A 24,553-nucleotide genomic window follows, 5' to 3' on the forward strand; every position below is an offset into this window, starting at 1 on the left:
ATGAAAAGAGTAAGAAATTGTAACAGAAATTTTTCATTTTATTTTTCAATATTATTTTGATTACCCCATGACATATATAAAGAAACAAACATGTATTTGAAGATTAGTTGCCTTTCAGCCAATAACCTTTTAAAGACACAAAACTGCAAACATTTTGAGACGAAAAAATTGTTGGAGTGGATCAATCATCCTGATTTTGTTTTCAAACTATTAATAATATCAGAGTGTGTGTTGAGTGAGTTATCATAGATCCTTTCACTATTGAATTATGAAATGAAATTTCAGTTCATGAAAGCTACATTAATATAAGAGAATTACCTGTTAAAAAAATAAATTATTTGAAGTTAAGAGAGTTGAATAAGTAGATTATTTACAAGACACATTGGCAGGAATGAGGAAATCCTACAAAAGGTAGGAAAAATGATGTAACAAAAGTGAAAAGACAAGACAAACACAAATAAGAGATACTTGGTAGAAGGTATTGTGGTACCAGCGGATGGATTCAAGTTAGGGAGACTGCTATTTGCAATAAGTTTGTCATTTGGGTTTAATTTCTTTTTGCTCAAGCAAACATTTTTATACAGTTGTTTGAACTGTTTGAAAATAATTCTAAAAATGCTTGTACTTCAAGGCAAGTTCTGGATGTTTCTTTCCTGGTCCATTTCCTGATGTCTAATGCACCTACTGCTACCTTAAAACATAATGAGCATTAACTTTCCTCTGTGCCATCCCAAAACATCCTTATGTATGTGCAAGATGTGTGAATACAACAAGGAAAGAATTGTCAAAAAAGCGTTCAAAACTTTCAGTTCTGATAATGGACTTGAAGAGGGCTTTTCACAGGAGATCCCCTTGACTTCAGGGGCTAGGCAAGAGGGGTGGGGTTTTTTAATTTGGACAAAGATAGATGAAAGAGGGTCTAGATAAAAACAGTGAACTATGTCTGCACAAAGTGCAGCCAAACTACTCACCCCTACAACTATATAGCAGTTTCACTTCTCTGCAAGCTATTTTTTTTACTTCTCGTTGTGTACCCATACTATTGTCATTGATCACTTACCTCCTATATATGCTAGCAGTTTGTCTACTGCTTTATTAGCCTTCTTTTTCAGAGATGTTTTATGAAATTTGTGGCGTCACAAATGGTATATCACTCTCAAAAACAGTTTGCCGCTGTACATTATAGTAACCTCTATTACATTACAGTTCATTGCACTCTAAAACCGTAAAAGCTTTCAAGACAGTTGACTCTGATAAGGTTGCACTGGACATTAGACGCTTGGACGATAAAGCAGCAGAGAAATATTTAAACTGAAGAGATCTTCCTCTTTTTCTAACTTTATGTGTTACACTGGAGGGAGAGAAGCTGTGGATGCCCCATCCCTGGAAATGTTCCAGGCCAGGCTGGATGTGGCTTTGAGCAACCTGGTCTAGTGGAAGGTGTCCCTGCCCATGGCAGGGGGGCTGGAACTACGTGATCTTTAAGATTCCTTCCAGCCCACCATTCTATAATCCTATGATTCTATACTTCTATTGAATGTTTTCTCAGTTGTCTAGAAGAGTTTCTATGTGTCTTTGTTATTATTTTCTTGCACCTTTAAATAGTAGTCCTATTTTAAATTCTATGAAGCATTAAATTTATTTTTCAATTGATAAAAATTACTTACTGGAAAATGGGGAGGGGGGATTGTGGTATTTGTCTTTTTCCCTCTAGTTTGTTTCTTTCTTTGTTTTATTACAGGAGCCTCATGATAAGGTCTTAATCCCATATTTAGATTCTTAAGTTTAATCACCTAGTTTTCAAAAGGGCTGAGCAGACAGTCTCTTCCATTAAAGTTAGCAGGATTTGTTAAATATCTGGGTTTGAAATTACCTGAAGACTCAACTACTCAACTTTTTTACAGATTCTTAATTGGTTTTGGTGGCGGTCTTGTTTTTGTTTGTATGTTTGTTTGTTTTAACCTTGGGCTAGATACCTAGCTGGATTTTTTAACATAAATTAGGAGCTGTAATTTTATGGATAGCTTGTAATTTATCATCTGTTTCTCTCAATACCCACCTTGTGCTCCTTCCTCATTTGCAAATGATCATCAAGAAAGCACAAAACTTGGCACCAACTATAAAGAATATCAAATTTAAATGAAATAACACTAGAAGGAAACTGTTATAATGCCAGATAATTCAAAGAAATTAGACCTGTTAAATTAGATGAACTAAATGTATACAATAGCACTCTCCAGACAAAGCTCAAACTTTGCAAATCCTTTTTCTCTACTTTGAAATATAAGTGTGTTTCACTTCAACAAAAAGATGTGCCTTTTTATCTTCTTTATGAGGTGTCGTGCATTGTCTAGTGTAAATGAAACATTGTACCATGTGGGTTCAAAATTCCTTTTCCTTTCCTGCACATGACTTCTTTACTTCTGAAATGTAATGCAAATAAATCATGATATCAATGAAGAACAGCAATCAGTATGAAAAAAAAGGGTGGAGAGGGAGAGATAGGTGGTATCTTTGTAAGTTTAAGAAAGAGGACTGCTTTGTTAAATACTGAGGATCTGTTGCCCTTTGACTCAGGAAAAACTTCTGCTTTAATTATTTACTTTCAGTGCTCTTTTTTAACAGCTTAGTTGAATTTCCAAATGGAAGTAGCTGTTTGGCTCTTGAGGCCAGGTAACATCTTCCTATCAAATTCACACGGGTCAGGATTTCATTCCTAGGAGCTGTTTGTTGTTTCTGGTGGTTTTCATCTTCTGTGAGTATAAGGACTACATGTTACATCTGTAGCACAGAAATGTTACCAACAGGGTTATCCTTGTCTTTCAAAACTTGTGTCCTCTTTTGTTACATCTGTTCCTGTTCTACATGGGATGCTTTTGAGATGTGAGCATTGATGAGTATACTGTAGCTGTTAGTTTAATGGCTTGGAAGGTATTGTCACTTGGGAATCTAATACTTCTAACCCATAAAAGGACCAACTATTAGGTGTTTTTCTAATTCTTCTCTTAGGATTTCTCAGTTGTTTTTGCAACTGCTTTCAGGTTAATTTTCTCTGAATCAAAAAATATTACTGGATGTTGAAGATGTGATTTCAGTCACTTCTCTTTTATCTTCCAGACCCAATGAAGAAGTTGCATCACCACTCCTGACTTTAACTTCTATCTATGCTCAGCCTCAAGCTTTCTGCAATCCTAGAAAAAGGGCTCACTCCAAACTGTGGTACATTGCCACCAAAGCAGACTGTCTGTTGACTCTGCCACAGGGAGATACCAATCAGATCAAACTCCTCTGAGCACACCTGGTTCAGTCTCAGCGATCTCCCTAAGCACAAGTAAAGTATTGACTTGTACTAAGAACTAGACTCATTTTTCACTTCAGGTGTGAAAAATCCAGCCTTACTGCTAATCTTGTTTGAGCGTGGCCATCAAATTTGTATCATAATCCCAGAGCAAAGACACTGGCAGCTGCGTACAAAGTAAGCCAGTTTTGCATTTGGGGCATTTCAATGTCTGGCAGAATTTACCCTAGGTTTTCTGTCATGGGCTTGCATCTTTTTCAACTCTGCTGTTGTCACGGGTTAGCCTGCTCATACATCCTCTGTATAAGAGAGAGAACTCTCTCACTGAATATCTTCCAGGCATTGTAACTGTATGTTAGCTTGCAGGAGAGCTCTGTCTCTCGTAGGGGAAGCCAGAGGTACGCAAGCCCTGTGAAGAGAGTGGTATATTTGTTCCAGTGACCCTGATCTTCAGACCACATGCAAAAAGGCATTGCAGGAAGGACAACTTTTCAGTCAGTGGAAATTAAACCCCCTTTTAATGCTTCCTGAAGAAGGACAGACTTATACTGTATTGTCTTCAGTGAGCAGTTCAGGTTTTTTATCTGCAGAATTAGCATAAGGGAGATAACAATGTGAATTTTAAATTACATTCTGTGAGACAGAGGCCATAGTGCAATATTACACATAATGCTTAGACGAAAAATAAAAACGTGCAGCAAAAATAAAATTTCTATTTCCATATATGATAATCAGAAAGTTCTTATAGTCAGGTTTCTCCTGTTCGTTTTTTTAAAAAATATTTTACTAGTTGAAAGTTTATAGCAGGAAAGTTATTATATGTTTAGAAAAACTTGTTTGATTTGAAATCTCTTCTGGGAGAAAAAATCTTTTCTATAAAGTTGAATGTCATGTCGGTTTCATAGATTTTTCTACTATGATTATCTTCATTTACTTCATTTACACCACAATGGGAAAATAGACTCTGAGACCTATCAGTGGTAGAAGAAATGCTCTTACAGGAGAAAATAATGAAGATTCATAAGGAACTGCAGTAATACACTTTATACAAATGGCCTTCCCATAAGCTGCTTCTTCTTGAATAGCAGTCATTAACTGCAAGACATGGCTGGCTTCATGAAGAGTTCTAGGAAGGCTTGATTCATTGTTGTGACTTTATTAATAAGAAATCATGAACCTGAATTAACCAATCAATTTAGATAAGACCATCTGTTGTTTAATAAAATGTGACTGTAATTTGAATAGTGGTTTTGTAATAAGTGTATTATGGGATGAAGGACAAGCAGATATTAGTTTTGTCTCATTAGCTTCCAGGAAAAAAATGTAGTTAGTTTGCCAGTATGGAACACAGAATGTCTTTTCTTTAACTCTTAGCTCATCCTGTGTAGAAGTAAACCCACTGTCTGTATCTTCTCTACCACATAAAAATGTCAAAACCAAAAAGAAAATGGGGTGCAATGCACATTTCCAAACATTCTTGTGGTCACTCATTAGTGGCAATAAATCTACTTTGTTCTTGCTTGATTCTCTTTGGTGCTACTGGATACCCTGACTGCTGTGAAGATTGAATGGCAGGCACTAGCTTATCAACATTGCATTAATGTTACTTTGGTTTGCTTTGTTTAGTTGCCCTCTCTGGCCTAATATAAGAACCTAATGTCAGCTAAATACTGAGAGTGCTGGAAAACGGTCCTTTTATGTTTGGATGTTTGGCAGTAAGAAAATTGACAAAGCACATGTAATGCTGACTTGTCAACTCTAACTCCCAACAGCTCCCTTAGTTTTTTATATGGATTTTAAATAATACTGTAGAGTAGATTAACCTTTACTACTAACTATTACGCTTTTATTAAAACTCTAAAACTGAATTTTATAGAAGAATTGTTCAGTTAAGTAACAAGGATAAGTCTTTTCTTTGGTCATACAAAACCAGGCATTAATCCATATGCATGAAGATTAAGACAGAAATAAGTGCAAATCTGTATGGCAGTGGCTTTTCTAAAAACACAGTTATAAGAAGAATGTTATATATTTTGTACCAATTTCTTGTTGAGCTGTTGCCTTCTCTTGCTTCTGAGTGTCCTTGAATACAGGAAAGCAAAACAAATGGTTAACAAGGAACATAGTACTACCAATCGAAGATTGTATTAAAAATGTAAATTATGCTGGATGAAATAATAACCTTTCAAAAGCTTGTTCATTTGCCCTTAGGACTTTCTGTCTTTTGGAGAATTCAGTAGATTCAGGCCAGCTGAGTTCCTGTTTGCTTAATTTTGCAAGTTTAAATTTAGAAAATGAAATGAACAATGAGTATTGGGAAACTCCACAAAATAAAACAGACTTGTGATTTACAGTTAGTATGACATTGGTTTGTGTGTGATACTGTAGGTGTTGGATGCCAACAGTGCGCCTCGGAGTGGTCACAGCTATGAGTGACTGAGTATCACCAAATTCTTGAGTCTGTGCTGTTCCTTCATTTATTTATACTGGTATTTATACTTCCAAACTGCCTGAAACAGTAACACAATATATTACAATATAGAACTGCCATGAAAAACACTCATGAAGGAATTCTAGACATACAAAATACTAAAATTCCTTTCACTCCTTGTAACTGAGTTTCTTGCTATGGCTGTTATGATGTAGAAAATTACATCAGTACGTTTTCTGCTTCCATGTTGCACAACACACAGATACAGGAATGTAAAACAGCAAATGATGCTCAGCTGTTTGATCTCCCTTTCTCTCCTTTCTGTTGGTACTATCTTTGCAGTCTGAAGGCTGAGCTTCATGAACCCATGTCGACTCTCAAAACTAAGGCACCTTTTAGGTAAACAGCTAGATATTCCATTTCCTAGACAAAGGCAGAAGACAATCCAGTATCTTGCTGAAAGCAACCTAGCCAGGTCTGGCACCAGGATCATGGTGGACTGCAACACGTAGGGTGGGGCCCTCCATGGACCTCAGACCAGGAAGGCGAGGATCACATTGAGCTCCAAAGGCCAGGATGCTTCTAAGCCTCCAGGAAAGCAAATAATCTGAAGCTGATTCTTTTACTAAGAAGATCCAGTTATTGTATTGACTTTTTTGGAGTGGGAAGATAATGAGTTTTCTGTGCAACTTAATGAAGTATCACCAAAGAAGAAATTGCATAATATGAAATCTTTAGACAGAATTGAAAGAGCATGTTTTGTATTTCCAGAGCAGTAAAGATTCATTGCGACTTCTCATTTCTTAACAAACCCTGAAGTGAAAATGCTGTCTCTCCATAAAACCCGATCTATCAGCCTGGACAGGGAGCCACTTTATGTTTGCATTCATATGGTTTTAAAGCGATAAAGTAGTATCCATAAAATTTTCTGAAGCAATTCATTTTTCAGTAAATCTGTAAAGAGATGTAAGGAGTGAGAAACCTTTTATGTTTGCAGGAATACAAAGTCTCATCCAGAAAATACAATCCAGTCAAAATGAAAATGTATTGCATGTGCTGATCGTTGACTTGCAGAAGATCAGAAGATTCTTTGCATATGGAAAAAAAAAATACACACCAACAGGAGGCCCAAAATCAAATTGTAACTTTTTGACTTTTTTTTTTCTTTACATGTTGTATTTTCTAACACATTTTTGGATTAATGACTAAAATGCAGTATTTACTTCCAAGGAGTATGCAATTGTTTTTCAGCAAAGATCCTCATAAGTTGAACATGTAACAGTTTTCATTATGTTATCAAAGACATTTTTGGGCAAGGACTGATACACTGTTACACCTTTTAGAATTGAAGCTCGTGTCTTGTATACATGAGTTCTGCTCGACATGATTAATCCCAGAAAACAGCCATTGAAGCCTTTGGAGAGGGGAAGAAAAAAAACGAAAAGCTTCTATTTTAAAGCCAAGGTTATAGTCAAGGTTAATTCAGGGTGTCACAAAAGTGTGACTGTGACAAGATTTAGTGACGATGTAAGGGCAAATTAATGCAAGATCAGTGGCCTGACTATTGATTCTTATCATGGGATCTTACTGAAATGAAGTCATTATTTAATTACACTTTTACTTACACTATAAATGGTTCCCAGAATAGACTGCACTCAATTTTGATGTATGCAGCTTCATCTTCACTTTTCTTTTGTGTTCATAAGTGAGTAGGGGATGGCAATAAGCACTCAAGAAGATTTTCATTTATTATACTTTCACATGCTGTCATTTTCCCACAAAATGCAAGCAAGCAAATGTTTTCATTCTTCCATTCAGAATAGTCTGTGACCTCAAATAATTCAGAGTGCAGTAAACATGTCTTGAAGTCTCTGAAGATTTTCAGATCAAAATTTCTCTAAATTTCATTCAAACAAATCAATGTTCGAATGGTTTTCCTGCTCCTCTTGAGTGGTTTAAAAAACATTTTTTTTCACCATCTCTAGAAGAAGAGTCTAAAGTTACTGTTCATGCTAAAGCAAGTCATTTATTTGGGACCCACAAGGAGTTAATAAGTACTTCATTGGGACATAAGATACAACAGCAAGGGCTTTGCTATAGGAATCTCTTAGGAAAGCTTAAGCATCTACAAAATGACACCAACATTCACTGAACAACCAAAATTAATGTTGTTTTCCTATTGTATCCTTGGTTCTCTTGATTCTAAATCAGAACTATTTGGCAAATTGTGACTAATATGAAGTTATCATTAATTCAGGTTTAATTTTTCTTGTGGACCCAGTCCCACATTTTGTGTTAATACAGAGATTTGAAGACTCAACAGTTAAGAAAACGTAACGGGTAGTCATTATAACGTTAATGTCTGAAAAATAATATGTAAAAATGGTAAGAATTCAGATTTTAAATGTATGATTATGTTTATCATTTTAGAACATTGAAACATCTAATTCTGTGCTTGTACCATGTGAACACAGCCTTGTTCAGGACAAGAATCTTACATAAATAATAATTGTATTGAGGGAAAAATCATAACTCAGTGGAACTAAAGTTTCATTAAAAGTTGATGAGAGATTTAGATTCCAAATAATTACATAAAGGAAGTAAAATTAACTTTCATTTTGGATCAGAGTAATAAGTAAAATCAACCTGCAGAGTTTAATCTGATCCTCATTGTATCTCACTGTACTTATGAAACCTTCATCTCCCTGGCCTCTTTTTTGTCTTGTATACTGTATTTTTATATTATTTTTAAATAAAATAAGAATAAAACATATAATTCACAGGACATAAGAGATAATAAATATGATGCATGAAACAAACACAGCCTTCTGCAAGACAATGTACTGTACTCTTAGTGAGATAGACAAGTGTTATTTAATCCATGGTCTGGACTTTTCTCCTGCAAATGTTATTCTCATTTAAAAACTTTTCCTAAGAGAGAAAGAGACATAAAAAGTCAGTGTATTAGATGAGTAAATAACGTAATAGCTTCCTGTAATATCCATCTCTACTTGCCACTTACTAATCAGACATTCAAAAGATTTGATTGCTAGTTCAGTACCATGTGTTTAGTCATTAAATGATAATATAGCAAGATCTTTATGTTAAAAAACAGAAGATTAAAGAAATTTCTTTCTTGTACACCTGTGTTCCTAATAGTGTTAAAATTTTCACATCTGTTTTCACCTACTAAAGAGGGAATATGTGCATCTAAATTGGAAAGATAATATACAAAGAGTTTTGTTAATGCTTTTCTTCAGAATGAAGACATCCAGCTATAGTGAAATTATTTCTGGTTCAGGTTGTCTGCCACTGCCCTTGACAACTGTAGGGAGAGAGGGAAAGAGAGAGCATGAGAGAGAGGCCACTTTCTGTGTTTCAAAATGTGAGGCTTGGCTCAATGTATTTCTCTTTGTCAACCCATTATTTCTTATTTATTTATTTAAGTTTTCCTTGTCATAATAGGTGCTCAGCAGTTCTTTTCATCCAGTCTCTAGCAGCACTGATGTCACTGATCTCACCATTTTGTAAGTGCATTCATGCAGTAAGTCAAAAGTGTGGTAGGTAGAAGGGGATGTGGGAACATGGGTTGTAAAGGGCTCATTATAGTAGGAACCCACTTCTAGGAGTCATTTTGTACAAGGAAATAGTTCTGCAGCATTATTTTGTACTTTGTTATTTGAATGGTTTTTGGTAAAGCTGTCTTTGGGTTTTACACATGCAGTTGTAGCAGACAGAAAAACAGGATCAACTCTGGTGTTTTGGTACAGAGCGAAGGGCAGGTCTGGGCCACCTGACATACTCTGATCTTGTTACTAAAAACTGACCTTTCTATATTAAGAAAAAAATCAGCCATCCTCACAGCTCCATTTTTTGTTCTCCTTGAAAGCCCAGATAGTCTCCTGCACAAGGAGAACAGGAACAAGGTCTGGGTGAAACACGTTTCTATGGTTGGAGGGTAATCAATCGACCAAAACAACTGACTAGGTCAACTGGCCAAGACAAGAAAAGAACAGTATAGGGAAAGTGAAAGCAAATGTAGATAGTGTTTGGTGTTGACATTAAAACGACTCCAAGCTTTTTCATTTGTGTGTTTTATAACAATTTCCTACCTAAAATCTGTGACGTGTACCTACTTAAACCTAAGATTGACTAAGGCCTGTGTTTGTTTCTCTCCATTATCTCTAAAAGGGTTCCAAATTACTACATCAGAGATTGCTACCTAAATTGTAGATTTATACAGTTAGGTGAGATTACCTCACATCTATCTAGCCCAAAACTGAAGGCAGGAATGGTCCGTTCACCTGCTGTGAATCACAGGACCAAATCCACAATGAACAAAGTCTTAACATAACCATTGTTCAGACCATCCCACTTATGAATAGTATTTCAAGTGCTGAACATTTTCAGGTTATTTTTGTGACCTAAGGACACAGTGTCTTTTGCTTTTGTTCTGTTCTGGCTATTCTGGTTGCACAAAAGCATCTGAGCATGCTTAGGGCAAAACAAAAGTATTGAGGCAATAGAGAGATGGACATTCAGCAAGATGGGGAGGGTTACTGCAAAAAACAGATGGATGCAATGACGGAAAAATTTATTGTAGACTATGGGAAGACCTTCTCACTCTCTACAGCTACCTGAAAGGAGATTGTAGTGAGATGGGTGTCTTCTCCCAAGGAGCACGAGATGGGATGAAAGGAAATGGCCTCAAGTTGCACCAGGGAAGGTTTAGATTGGACAACAGGAAAAATTTATTCCTGGAAAAGGTTGCCAAGCACTGGAACAGGTTGTCCAGGGAAGTGGTTGAGTCACCATCCCTGGAGGTGTTTAAAAGCCATGTAAACGTGGTGCTTAGGGACTTGGTTTAGTGGTGGACTGGGCAGTGTTAACAGTTAGAGTCAATGATTGTATGGATCTTTTCCAACCTAAATGGTTCTATGATTCTATGACTAGTTGCAACTAGAAACCAATTTTACATTTGCTAGACTAAGTCAGAAAGCAAGTTTAGCCTTTCAACTAGTAGCAACCATTCCTTACCTGTGTACTTTATTTTGGAATGTTTGCTGCTATGGAAATCTTCACGTTAGAAGTATTGTTTTATAAACTCTGCAAACTTGAAGTTCATGTCTTTTTTTCCTTTAGCTTGTTTCTTTTTTAATTTCATTTATTTGAGGTCCATCAAAATGATATAACAGTGTCCAACAAAGAAAAAAATCACAAATATTGACTTATTTTATCAGGTTACTTTTCTGTGAGCTGTTCATGGTATATATTTGCAGAAGTGTGGTTTGAGGTGCAGAGTGGTGATAGCAAAATTAGATGTAAAATCAGCAAACAGCAAAAAAAGACCACTTTTATGACATGATTTTTTGGTATGAACTAGAAAACTGTCTTTTGAGGAGAGAGGAGCGAACTGCATGTACCCAGTTGAAACTGAACTCCATAACTAATTTTGAGACCATCCATCAAATGGCATTTTACTGACATGGGGAATCAGCAAGTGATCCTAGCTTGCTTCTTTGACCAGAGATACTTGTGCTGCAGAATCCAGTTACTGTTCGCTTTAATTGGCTGTTGTAAGTATCTTATGTAGGGATTCTCAAAATCAAGTAATCATAAGCAAATTTACTCTTGCTTTGGAAGCAATCCCTTAAATCCAGGTGGTGGATGGAATATCCAGGAGACCTTGCTTAGCTTTGAACCTCACTGTACTTGCCCATGTAAATAAAAACCTTGGTAGTTATTTCAGCAGCTTTATAAGACATAGGTCTTTAAGAATAGTATTAAGTATTCTACTTAGGACATTTATTTCTAGAGAAATGTAGAAATGCAGAAACAACACACTCTGTTGAATGGACAGGCACAGCGAAATTGTACTTTTTATAATAGTTTGTGGTACCTGGACCAAAGTTGTTGGGTTCAGAATCTGTTCCACTATCCACCTTTAGGTACACAGGATGCTATCAAGCTTGTGGTATTCTCATATCCGCTGGAAAATTTGACCTCTTTGTCAAAAGTTTACGGTAGTGCTAACTTCACTGCAATAATACCTGTGTTGTCTTCTTCACTGAAGGTTAATGATGTTACTGCAATAATGAGGAAATCTCTACCAATTTGTGAGATACTGTTGTGTTTTGGACATGATTGAGACTTTCCTTACTCTTAAAAGGTTTTGAAAGAGGTTGTGGTAGTGTAGCTGACAGTTCATCCATACCGGAGATGGTAATAATGAGACATCTTTCAGCAGGAATTATAAATGGATATCTGGCATTGAGTGCCTTTATGGTTTGAGCGTGTTTATCCTTGTGGTTCTGGAAGCCAGACCACTAGGTGGATTATATTGCTGTATATAAATTGTATGCCAGCATGTTTTATAAATAGGGTGGCTTAATCAGATAAAGACAAATGGCAATGAAATAGCTTAAATACAAATTTACTGCCAGGTAGCCATTATATAGTGCTGTATTTTACTTTTACTGGATTTTCTGACTTAGATGGCAGTAAATTCAGTCATTTGACACTTAGAGACATGGGTCAAATTATCATTCAGTCCAATCTGTGTGGTCGTTTCAGGTTCAACACGAATGGGGATTTTACCATCTAGAAAGGACTGACATCTTATTTAACAAGCTAGAGAAATCTCGTGCTTTGTTAAAGGAGAATATAGCATGCTGGTGGAAAAATACAAAAATCCTTGCCCTGGTCTGACTGCAGGTGTATTCAGGGCTGGCTCAGTCCACAGCACAATTCTGGTCTAAATTATTTTGAAAAAATCTGTGGAAGTCTGTTGGGAAGAGTGACACCAGAAGGGACAAGGGTGATCACAGCCTGGAGAAGAGGAGACTGGGGGGAGACCTCATCGCAGTCTATGGCTTCCTCACAAGGGGAGGAGAAGGGGCTGGATCTGACCTCTTCTCTCTGGTGACCAATGACAGAACCCGAGGGAATGGCAGGAAGATGTGCCAGGGGAGGTTTAGGTTGGACATTAGGAAAAGGTTCTTCACTCAGAGGGTGGTGGAGCACTGGAACAGGCTCACCAGGAAGGCAGTCACAGCCCCAAGCTGAACAGTGTTCAAGAAGTGATTGGATAACGCCCTCAGACACATGGTGTGAACTGTGGAACTGTCATATGCAGGGACAGGAGTTGGACTTGATGATCCTTGTGGGTCACTTCCAACTCAGGACATTCTGTGATTCCATGATCCTATGATTCACAGTTACAAGCCTTCCTCATAAACACTATCTGACATGAGATTTCAGGAGACTTCCATGAAGCACATAGCTGCAGTGGCCGCATCCCTCCCATGGAGTACATAGATGCAGGGGGGTGGGTGACATTGTGGCTATTGATTGCATCACCAGAAAGATCTGCAGAAGCACCATGGGTCTAGATTTGACCAAAACAAAGATCAAAGCACACAGGGTGGTTTTATGCAGAGATATCACATCCTGACACAAGGTCACAATGCAGCCGCAGTACTGCAGTTTTGGATTGATGCGTGGAGTGGATGAAAGAAGTTGTTACTCCTTCCCCTTCCCTCCAAATCCATTTCATATAAAATCTTCAAGCTGGAGATAAATCAGATATTAAAGTGGGAAGAAGAGATGATCATCTTGATCTTAGCCAAAGGCTGGGAAGTGTGCTTCTGGTACAGGGGCTTCAGCGTGTACTGCAGAGCACTTCCATCCCACCGAGGATGATATAGCATCAGTGCTTTCAAGGGCTACTAAAATATCTAAATCATAATACATAAATGAATGATTTCTTCACTCAAGAAAGTGGGAACTGTAAATCAAGACGATTACAGTAGTCAGGAGTGAAAACTGAAATTGTTGGTTTTTAAGTTACTATGGCAAAAAGTCTAAGCAAAAGAAAATAATCTTATGCTATATTTTTTCCCTAGTTTCATATCTACTTTAAATTTTCATATTTATAGATCTGCTGCCTTCTAGGCCATAGCCAGTCCAACACCGAACGCATTTTCTTGCTCAGTTTTGAGTAAAGGAAGAAAAAAGTGCTGAGAATTTTTCAAGAACAAAATACTAAAGGGAATGTTTTCATATGCTTGTAGACTCTAATTCTGCTTAGTACATCAATATTAAATTCATGGCTGGTTAAATGAAGATTTAATAGTAAATTACACATTTTAGTCTGTCTCTACAGAAAAGGAATAAGTGAATCTGATTATCAGATATATTTTGCTTGTGTAGATCCAAGTCTGCTTCCTGCAAGTGTGAACTTTGTTCAAATAACCAGTTTGAACTCAACAAATTTTCTTTCATTAGATACATGCTTATTTCATACCCATGCTACAAAGTCCCTACTTTCCATTAGAATATTTTCCAGAAATTATGTTTATAAAAACTGTGAGTTTATGATACTAAGTATAATAAAGGCATTTTGTTGATGCAGTTCACCCTTCTGTTAACTATCAGGGAACAAGACAGTGCATCTGATTTTGCTCTATATGTACACAATTTTAGATTTTGTATGCTCATGTGGACATGAGTGTGAAGGAAGAAGATAGTTGTATATTTTACAAAAGACTAGTTTGTTTTAATATAATCCAATAAAACATTCTCAGGGCAATTGCATATATGACTTCCTATTATGTAGTCATCCAGGGGTAGTACTTTGGACCATGTTTTTGTTTAGTGCATAACTCAGAGACAAAACACTGAGAGGCATCCCTGGTCTTATTGTAGGGACACTAGTTCCCCTAACTATTCCCTGTTTAATTGCCTTACTGTGCTTCTATTTCACTTGGAAGTAGGACATGCTGATGCTTATGAGGACCCCTCGGTTTTTTACGGTTTGTGTCTATAGAGAAGGACTTAACAGGAAGAGACTTAAAATAAAATAAAACTACATAACATTACATAATGCTTAAATGATGATATGAAGGTGCAAATTTATTTTCTGCTATTCAGTTCCAAAAGCTGCAAGTGCAATACTCAGCAGAAAAGTGGGCACACATCCCATAAACAGGTCATTCCAGACCATAGTCATCATCCCAGGGTGCACTTGAGCATATGTTAAATACTTTATATGTGGTATTTATATTTACACGTAACTTTGTGAAAATCTAACAAGAGCATTTGAAAGACCATAAAAGAGGAAATGTTAACATGGAGCTAGAAGATGATCTCACATGATTTAGGCCCACATAACGCAGTGGGAATTTATGGATCCTATCAATAAATGGTGTGCTATTTATAAAGCATCTCTTCACTTCTGTGCTACCCTAAATATATTACCAAGACATTGCATATCATAATGAGGAGCCTGTGGTTGATTATTAGAACCCAGCATTGTATCTGACCAGAACCTTGCTGGGATACATTAAAGAACTGGTACCCTTCTTCACTTTAGAAATCAGGAAAATAATTTAAGATATTCCCTTTCAATCTCTGTACTTGCATACAATCCACATAGAGTTTGTTTTACTGTCCTGTTTATTGTGTTCCCTCTTGTGCTTCATTCACTTTGTGAAATGAAACAGGAGCATAACCAAAGCATTAAATTCTGTTGTGTCCCAGATAACCAACATCTTGCTTTCTACTGTGCTGTAGGGTCTTCAGCAAATACTCAGTCTTTAAAGCAGGCTTTGCATTTCTTGATGAACTGATGACTGTATTTTTGTAACCATCTTGTCTCTGACAAGGTATGACCAGCTTATTGCTAACAATCAGATTTAAAGTTTCATTTCAAACCCAGCATTCTTTGTTATTTGGCTTTTTGAATTTCGTGGAGAAAGACAAAGGATATGGGCAACCTGAAAAATCATGTTTTGTTTCTATGGAGCTTCATTTGCTTTTTGGGGTTTTTGGGATGGTCTTTTTTTTTTTTTTTTTTGGTTGTTTGGTTTTGGTTGTGTTTTCTTTGTTAGCCTTTGTTTTCTTTTTTGTTTATTTGTGGTTTGTTTGGTTGTTTGTTTGGGTTTTTTTTCCAAATAGCCCAGGGCATTTTACTCTTAGAACACACTTGAAAAATATTCAATGTAGGAATATGATCAAACTTAACAAGTGGACAAAGCTGTCAACCTGGGAATTGCCTGCTTCACTATCCCTACAATCTTATTTCTTTCTCTAGGAGAATACCTTCCTTTTAGTCCTAGTCTACTCAGTCTCTACCTTTCAGTTGATGCTAATAGGCAACTCAGAAAATTCATCAGTCACGCAGGGAAGTACCTGTAAGGAATCTGCATATACTTATTTGTTGTGTATAGGAGATTGCCATTGTCAACAAATTCAGATAGTGATCACCTTGCTATAAAGTGTCTTTGCATTGTAACTCAATCCATGTTTATTAGAGCAGGAAGGAGCTGGAACATGTTTGGTCAATCTGTTGTCACTTGTCACCTCGAATTATTGCATAACTCGCCATTGACCAAGACTGCCAGTATAATGTATGTAATTATTTCTTCCTCATCAGGGCTAGTGTGTTCTTGCTGATATTGCACAACTAAACCATCCCCAGCTCTCTGCACCACTCTGAGCTTCCTGCCCTTTTAATGTCAGTAAAACAATTCACAGGTCAGTGAACAGCAAACAAGACTTACTTGTGAGTACTTGTGAGAACTTAGAAGTGACCAGAACACTTTTGCTGCTCTCTCTCTCTTTCTCTCTGAGAGAACTGATTTTCTTTTCGAGTGCTTTTCTTGTTTGGCACTGTGAACCATAGATAGGCAGTCAGCAAGACTCTGGTATGTACTCTGCATTTCAAGCTTCTTGGGTGTGTAGATAGAACTGACTTTGACCATTCTTCACATCATTTTCTTATCCAGACACTGGTGCACAACGTGTCTAACTTCTCTAATTTGATCATTATCTCCTGCTGTGGCAGCTCTTCTCTTTTTCTATCATCTCAACCCTTTCTCAGAGTTTTCCCTCCTGCTTATCTGGGGGTTTGATTTCCAGATTATCAAGGACCTCCCCTTCTATTTCTGATTTGTATCTGGGCAATATTCAACCTACTTCCCCGCGATGAAGTTTTTTACTCCCAGTGAGCACAGAGGCACTTTTGCTTGATCATGCAGAGCCTAATCTGTCATTTGTTTCCTCGCCATTCTTTCTTAATGCCTTTTCCAACTTGGCTCTTCCGACTGTTCTGCAAAGGCAACTGCACATCATTGCTCGGCAGCATCCTGCCGCTTTTCTAGTTGGAAAAAAAGCAGATTCATCTTGCTTAACTTTAAACATATACATGAAGATATTTGCACACAGATGAGTCATTAAAACACCACAAGAGAGAGTAATCAGCATCTATTTTAGATGCCTGGTTTTAGGTTGAAATGAATCTGTTTTGTAAGGGAGTATAGGTCAGATTTTTATATGTGTCTTGTCCAGAAATCATACTAAGGACCTCTTCTAAAATGCTGGACTTTTATGGATTTTCTTTTTGCTCCCCAGATTATTTGAAGTAGGATTTTCAGGGTTTTTTCTGACGCTGTTGCCTGCACTCATGTGCCATTTTATTTTCAGTCCTGGAAAAATTAGCACATGCTTTCCTCTAAACCAAGTCCCTCTTATCTTGTGGAGGCCACAGACTTTTCTAAACAAGGCTGTAAGGAATGAGCACACTCCCTTTCAAGTAAAATACAGTGAGTTTTTTTCTGTGGGAAGAAAGCAGAAGAACTACTTTTTATTAAGAGAATGTCTTAAAGTTTATGTTCCAGAAGAAATGGTGGGATTTAAAAAGCCTAACAGATGTGAGATTCCTTCCTTACTTCTGTGTAACAGAAAACTTCAGATCTCCTGGGAGTAGAAGGAAGAAATTATTTCAAAGATTGTTCACCTTAGCTTTGCCCTTGAAATGCTGGGAAAATGACAGATGGAATCCATACCTAAAATTCTATTTAATGTGGACTTACTCTAACAACAGATGAGAAAGATAAATTTTTTTTGAAAAAAAATTGTAGGGCAGATTTTTCAGGTCAATAATAAATATCTCATGGGATGTAAACCCCATATCCTGGAGTATTTTCCCAGCTTGCATTGTTTTCAGTGTAAGAAATTCCTGTTTCAAACATATTTATAATCAAACACCATTTTTACACCCTGTTTCTTTGAAATTCATTACACCTCTGACAGGTAAAACAGGATTCAAGAAGAACTTTTAAATATTTACATCTGAACATTCAAACATTTTATTTTGTAAAAACTTACATTGTAAAAAAAAAAAATAGCTTTAAAGCATCACTCAGAAGTGATTCAAGAGATTTAAAAAATAGCTATACACAAAATATCCTTGTGACTGCAGATTTTGAAGTGGTTTTCTAAGTCTGGATTTTCTGTATTCAGATAATCTGGTAAGTAATTTTCCTACTTTCCTAAAAATAGAAGCTATTCTTTTCCACTGAAAATAGAGGTTCAGTCTCACCCAAGTAAACATCTGAACATTTTGTCCTTGTGGTTTTTTTGCCCTTGACTTCTCTGAGGATATTGTGAAATTCCACAATTCATCTCTCCAACCCTGATTTGATGTACAGCTTCCTGATGTAATCACTTAGAGACTTGCAGTCCTTATTTTCCTGCAGCCAGTTTCAGAATTATATGTTATGATAATTTAGACAAATCACAGATGAGAGCAATACCTATGAGCAGTGTTGAAATATTCTGGTGCATAACTTTAAGAGTTTTATCCATTTCAATACCTTTTAAAATTGCTTATGATGTTTTACTTTTTCGTCTGTAAAATGGAGGAGCAATATTTTTCCTCTTTCCAGAGCTATACACAAAGCAGAATATAACAGACATGTTGAGATGACCAAATAAGTGTCAAAAATGCCTCAAATTTTAATAGGTGTTGCAAAGAAACCCAGTTGCCATATTTCTCACATTTTCAAAATCATAAATAATGGAAAATGACATCTCACTTGGACAAGAACAGTGGCTAAATGTTCCTCTTATTTTAGAAAAAAATTAGGTGATTTCTCTGAGTTGCAGTGGGCTAAGTTCTTAATGCTGCACAGTTTGTATCACATGGTAAATGTGTAATTACTTTTTTTACATTTTAAACATTTTCTAGGGCTCAGTTTTATTATCCTGAAATTCTAAGAGTGTAATTAGTATATAGTTCTAAAAAATATATCTTTTCTAGAATAGTATTTTATTGGATATGAAAATATTAAAATTAAATTTACCATGGTTTATGCCATCATATTCTTGAGATATGATATCCCAGAACTGTGGGAATCTTGCAGTTGTTTAACTGGCTATAGTGTGTTATTTTGGTATAACTCAAGCATCAAGTCAAAGGCACTAGGACAAAGCTGTAGTACTGAAACCAGGCCTTCTAATTTTCAGTCATCTGGGATGCTATCAACTGTTAAAAAGATCACTATTTTTAAGGTTAATATTAGACTAGACTTTCAGTTGATATAAGCAAATATTCTCAAATTAACCTTCTACAAAATAAATTCCCAATTGAGCATGACTGATACAGTATTTCCATTGTTATTCCAGATTGTGCAATAATGGCATCTAAGAGCAAGATTGGGACAATGAGAATTAAATCAATTAAGCATTCAAATATATTATGAATATTTCTATAAAGTTCTTATAGATACACACAGACATATTTTCAGCTGAAATCTGCTGAAAAGAACTTGCTTGATGTCTAGATTATTACATGAAATCAGCAGTAACATACTGCTCATAAAAACAGAAAAAATATGGACAAGAAGAAAAATGAATCACTTGCATCCAACAGTGAGCAAATCTTGTTTGAAGAAAAGAAAGGTAAAAAGGAAGAAAAACATCGTTGCCAGCTAAGCTTTACCCACTTTTCCCAGTATTAAAACGGAACAGCAATAAAAATCAATAGGGAGTAATTGTAACTTGTTGAGAAGACAGTGTCAAAGATACATAATGAAAAGCAGTGAGTGATTGTACTGAACTTTAGTCTTTGTACTGAAGTTAAGTAAAGATGAAAGGAAAGAAGAAAGGACAGGAAGCACTAGAATTGGGCTCCCAGCATTTTCTGCCCAAGGTCATCATGCTAAGGATGACTCCATGTGATTCCAAATCAGATCAGTTCGTTTGGGTGCACAAGAAATGTAGGAAGGAGTTGTGTACCCTCTTGTGGTCTCTGAGATTGCACTCAGTTTTGATTTATTTTGTTCATATTTGACAGATTTTATTATATGCCAAGAAATCACAGGATCTGGACCTAGGTATGGCTTTATGCTGTGAGTTTAGGTACATTCAATGTTGCTTTGTTTTCAGATGACATTACTTCAGTAATAAATCCCTTATAAATACAAGTAGAGAAACTCCACATCAGTGCACTTGATCCTTCTAAGTGACCAGTTGTTCAATCAGTTAATCTGATTTTTTATATCAGAAAAAAAGATTTATATTTGTGTACCTGACAAAACCGAGGCTTTTGATTATGAAAACAGGTCAAATACATAACAAAGCAGTCTTTGCAAATGCAGTGTTATAAGAGACTACAATTTCATGGCTTTTGCACAAAGAAGTTCTCTCCTCAATTATTTATATTTCAAGTCCACCATTGCAAAATCTGCCTTTTAAATGAAACAATATTCCTCCTAGAATTTCTGAAGGGGGAAAACAATGTTCAATAATGAAGCCCGTAAGATTCTTGCTTTTTGGTGTTTTTTTTGCATGTATGCAAAAACATATATCTATATAATGCTGAAGCTGTCAGAACATGTTACAAAATGCCATAATGTAACATGTCCTGCAGCCACTAGACTCAATCAAAGCTCAGAAAGGCACTCTTCTGATGTGCTGCATTTCATGTATGTTTATGCCAAAATGAAGATGTCCTAGTCAGTCAGGGAGACAGCATGATATAATTAATTACTTCTCTACAGCAGTTTCCCCAGTTATGTCATTCAGTGTGATCTGCTTGATTTCTAATATACGATTTACATAAGGACCGGTTATTTCTAAACTTTGAAGTCTATGCAAATTTCTCTGCTGTTTTTAGCATAAAGCGAATTACAATGTATTTTAAAAGATATGCAGAAAAAAAAAAAAAAAAGCCATATCCAATATTAGTTACATAAAAAACATTGAATCTCCTGAGCTGAGGAACAGCTCCCCTCAGCAAATGCAGGTTTTGAGTACTTCTGAATGAAATTAATATCTGCCTTTTGACTGGTCTGCAGAAAAGTATCATTAGGTGTGAGAGACTCTGAATACTTTTTTTTTGACAATGGCAGTGAGAAATGGGCTTTGAAAATACATTCATAAAATATGCCAGCAGTGAGAAGTAGCAAGCCAATTATAGGGGGTTGAAAATCAACTTTCTGTGGTAATCTCCACATTTCATGTATTCATAGCATTCTGGAATACTCCCACTCAAAGCTGAATATTTTTTATGTTTTGTTTTGGGTTTGGTTTTGCTTTTTTTTCACCAAGATTTCAGAATGTAAGACCAACATTTGATTATTTTATGCATGAAAGGTACTTCAGCTGTTGTTGAGGGAGGAAAATGACCTGACTGTATTATTTGAAAATAAAGGTACAGAAAAAAACAGCCAAACCTGAGAACTGACACTTGGCTACTTCAGTGTTTCCCTGTCCCACAAATGGGAAGAGTTGATCACCTAAAGGTACACCAGTACAGCTGAGTAATGGGGGAATATGGAGCAAGCTTGAGAATAGGGCTCATCGTGTATTCAGCTCACTGCCTACCTGTTAGCCCTCCTCCTGGGTGTGTTTTGGACCTCTCTATCTGACTTTCTCCACACAGTGCCTGTGCACTGTTTGGAGGACAAAGGCTGCCTCCAGAAAGCTGCATCAAGCTGCATGAAGGTACCTGTCCCCTCCCTTCTTTCCAATGTTAATCCAAGCACTATCAAATGTAATGTCCTGACTCACTTCAAAACATGCAATATTATATTTAGCTTCCGTTTACTCCCATTGCAGCACTGACATTTATTATTCCAAACACTTTGAGCTGAAAAACAACCACACAAAATTAATTATTATGTATTTTAGTCACCCAGGCACCAGGTGGGACCCAGAGGAGATGTAGTGCCAAACACTATGTATGGGACGTGGCCATCTTGGAGCAGCAGGTGCTAGCAGTAAGCAATGTGAATGTAAACCAGTCCCTGACACTTGGCCTGAGAGACAGTGATTGATCTGTGCTTGTATTTTATTTCACCAGGACAGCATCTTCTGAAACAGAGGTCTGCAACATCTATCTTGATCAGCAACTAGCTGCTTGTGTCGGTCTTTGTCAGAACCTGATATAGATGTGTCAGAGGCTTCCCTAGAAAATTTCTCCATCTGTTTTCTTGCTTGGAGTCACAGCTTGGCCTCTTATCTCAAAAACTGTGTTACTTCTCTCTAAACAAAAGAAAGGCACCATCCTTTCTTGTAAAATGCTGTTGATGATGTCACCGTTTTGTATGGGGGATATTAAAACATTCGGACAAGACATGAGACACCTGTGTCCTGCTTACTTTTTTTGAGTGGTAAGAATTTATCCTGACTGCTTTGCAGTGGACTGTATCTGGGAGTACTGTGGTTAAAGATGTTCTGTAATGCAAGAAGAATTCAAGATTCACTGGGCCAGTGTAAATAGATATTCTAACTGGCCTTTAGGGTCATGCTCTAGCAGGTCAGGGATATCATCTGGACCTCTGGGAGAGAAAGATAACTAGTTAACTCTCAGTCTACATTTGTGATTTATATAAATATAAAGACAGGTACTGTCTTCTCTCCTCTAGTTATGTTTTTCAATAATGAAATTGTCAAGAAGTTTTTGTGCAAGGTCAAGATCCTATGGGTGTATGTGGTCAGCACAAATAACAATGTGGCCTTGGGAAGGTGCAGATGAGAGAACATGTGGATTTCAGTTGAACTTAGGAGTCAACCAGATGCTGACAGCTTTGTATTGACAAGACTTCTGGGCCTGGGAAGAGGCATAATTTTAAGCATGGAAGAAACTTAACTGGTAAAACTGTCAGTTACAAAAGACAGAAATATCTCTGTCTTAAAGCAGCAATTTCAAAGTAATTTTGAATATTCTACTGTTGACCATAACTATATGTATTCTGCTTATGTCCTGCTTTTGATGCTAACCCTTTTGTAAAAATGGTCCTCTTCAAGATTTGGAGGTATAAAGATAAAACGGTTGGATAAGTATAGTTCTGAGCAGTGGAAATAATGAAGTCCAGTCTTTATTGAATTTGGATTTCCTGCTGTTTAATAAGGTGAAAGTTCCCCTGTTGCTTTTTTAACTTGTGGGTCATTCATAGCATCATTTGTCCACGTGGATTCTCTTATATCTGTGAGGAACTGACCTCATGCTTCAGCATTTTCCTCAATAAAATCAGTAATAGAGCCTCTCTCCTTTTCTTCTCCCAGTTGTCTATTTTCAAGAAATTTGTAGGACCTTAATTTACTGAAACCAGAAGTCATCAGTCAAATTTGATTGAAACTGGCTGACAGTTCAAAAGCTATTGGAAAAGGATGGATAAATATGCCTTTACACACACCAGCAGAGTGTTGTGCTAGTAAAGTGCATTTCCCTAGGAAACCAAGGCAAAAATCACTTCTGAGCAAACTCAGAAGCGTCTGCTATAACTCTTAACAGAGCCATTTTCATGTAAAAATGTCTAGCATAACGGGTATGTTCTGCATAGTTCTCAATAAATCAGTGATTTAACATCAAAAAGGGAAAAAAAAATTCCAGAGAAAAGGAAGTGTCATTTTAGTACAATCTCAATAATAGAAACTACACCAGTCAGATTAGGATGTACTGTTACAGTGCAAAGTCAGATTCATGCTTTCAGCACAAGTTACGATTAATATAGAAAAACAGTTTAATCCCTTCAAATTCATATTAGAAGTGTTGCATTTATTCATAAACCAACAGAATGGGTGAAAGGAGTGCCATTGCTTTGCACTCTCCTGTCCAGGAATTTTGAAATCACTGAGGAACCAGTGGCCCTTTGTCATTGCTCTAGATTGTCACTCCAGCATGAGAAACTTATGCTCCACTGCACCATGACAAGATGCTATTGCAAGTACTACCTAACGTGCACTTTTCCAAGGTAGAATTTCTGACCTGAAAATGTACATTGTAGTGGTACATATGATTTTAAAAGTCTGAGATGAAACAATTAAATATAGAACCAAAAGCATGAGGGGAATAATATTTGCCTGAGGAACTTTACATGGTTGTCGAAAGTGACTGGTTTGTGCTATTTGCATTTAGATACAGAGGATTCAGTGGATGTCCTCCAGAATATAATTTATCCTACCCTTCAAGAGGTGGGAAAAAGAACCAACCCAAAAGGGACCTATTCCTTTCCATTGAACATGGAAGGAACACATTGCTATTGTCTATAATGCTTTTTGTCACTAGAGACATTGAAAGCACACAAAAAAAAAAAAAAAAACAAAAACAAAAACAACACCCTTATCTGATCTCTTTACAAAATTGTCTGAGAAAACGAAAGGGTATTTTTGCCTGAAAACAGAATGATATCCTTTTCCCATGGTGCAGTTCTGAATAGTTTTCTAGAAATCATCAAGATTATCCTGGATTTACTGTGCTTTAATAGAGTAGAATCTGATTCAGTGATGGTATGACCGACAGTTCCAGCCTAACTAGGAAGAGCGTGGGGTCTCCTCAGGATCCTCTGTGTGAGGATCAGTCAGTTACTGTACAACTGATTCCCCGGATGTTTTTCCTTCACTTTCCAGTAGGCTTTGTGTGGGAGGGCTGGGGAGGCAAGTGCTGCCATCAGTAGGGGAGTGTTGATTTTTACATTCCTGAAAATCACTGCTGGCTGTGCTAAATGAACATAATTGGCAGGAAACGATTAGTCTCA

The 24,553-nt window shown here is 36.7% G+C and overlaps 1 protein-coding gene across 2 annotated transcripts in view; it reads left to right on the plus strand.

Moving 5' to 3' along the window:
* Window positions 1-24,553, plus strand: part of GPC6 (glypican 6) — a 786,144-nt gene that overhangs the window by 542,738 nt on the left and 218,853 nt on the right. The gene's annotated exons all lie outside the window — the stretch shown is intronic.

The sequence above is a fragment of the Patagioenas fasciata genome, chromosome 1, assembly GCF_037038585.1.
Source record: "Patagioenas fasciata isolate bPatFas1 chromosome 1, bPatFas1.hap1, whole genome shotgun sequence".
Classification (NCBI taxonomy): domain Eukaryota; kingdom Metazoa; phylum Chordata; class Aves; order Columbiformes; family Columbidae; genus Patagioenas; species Patagioenas fasciata.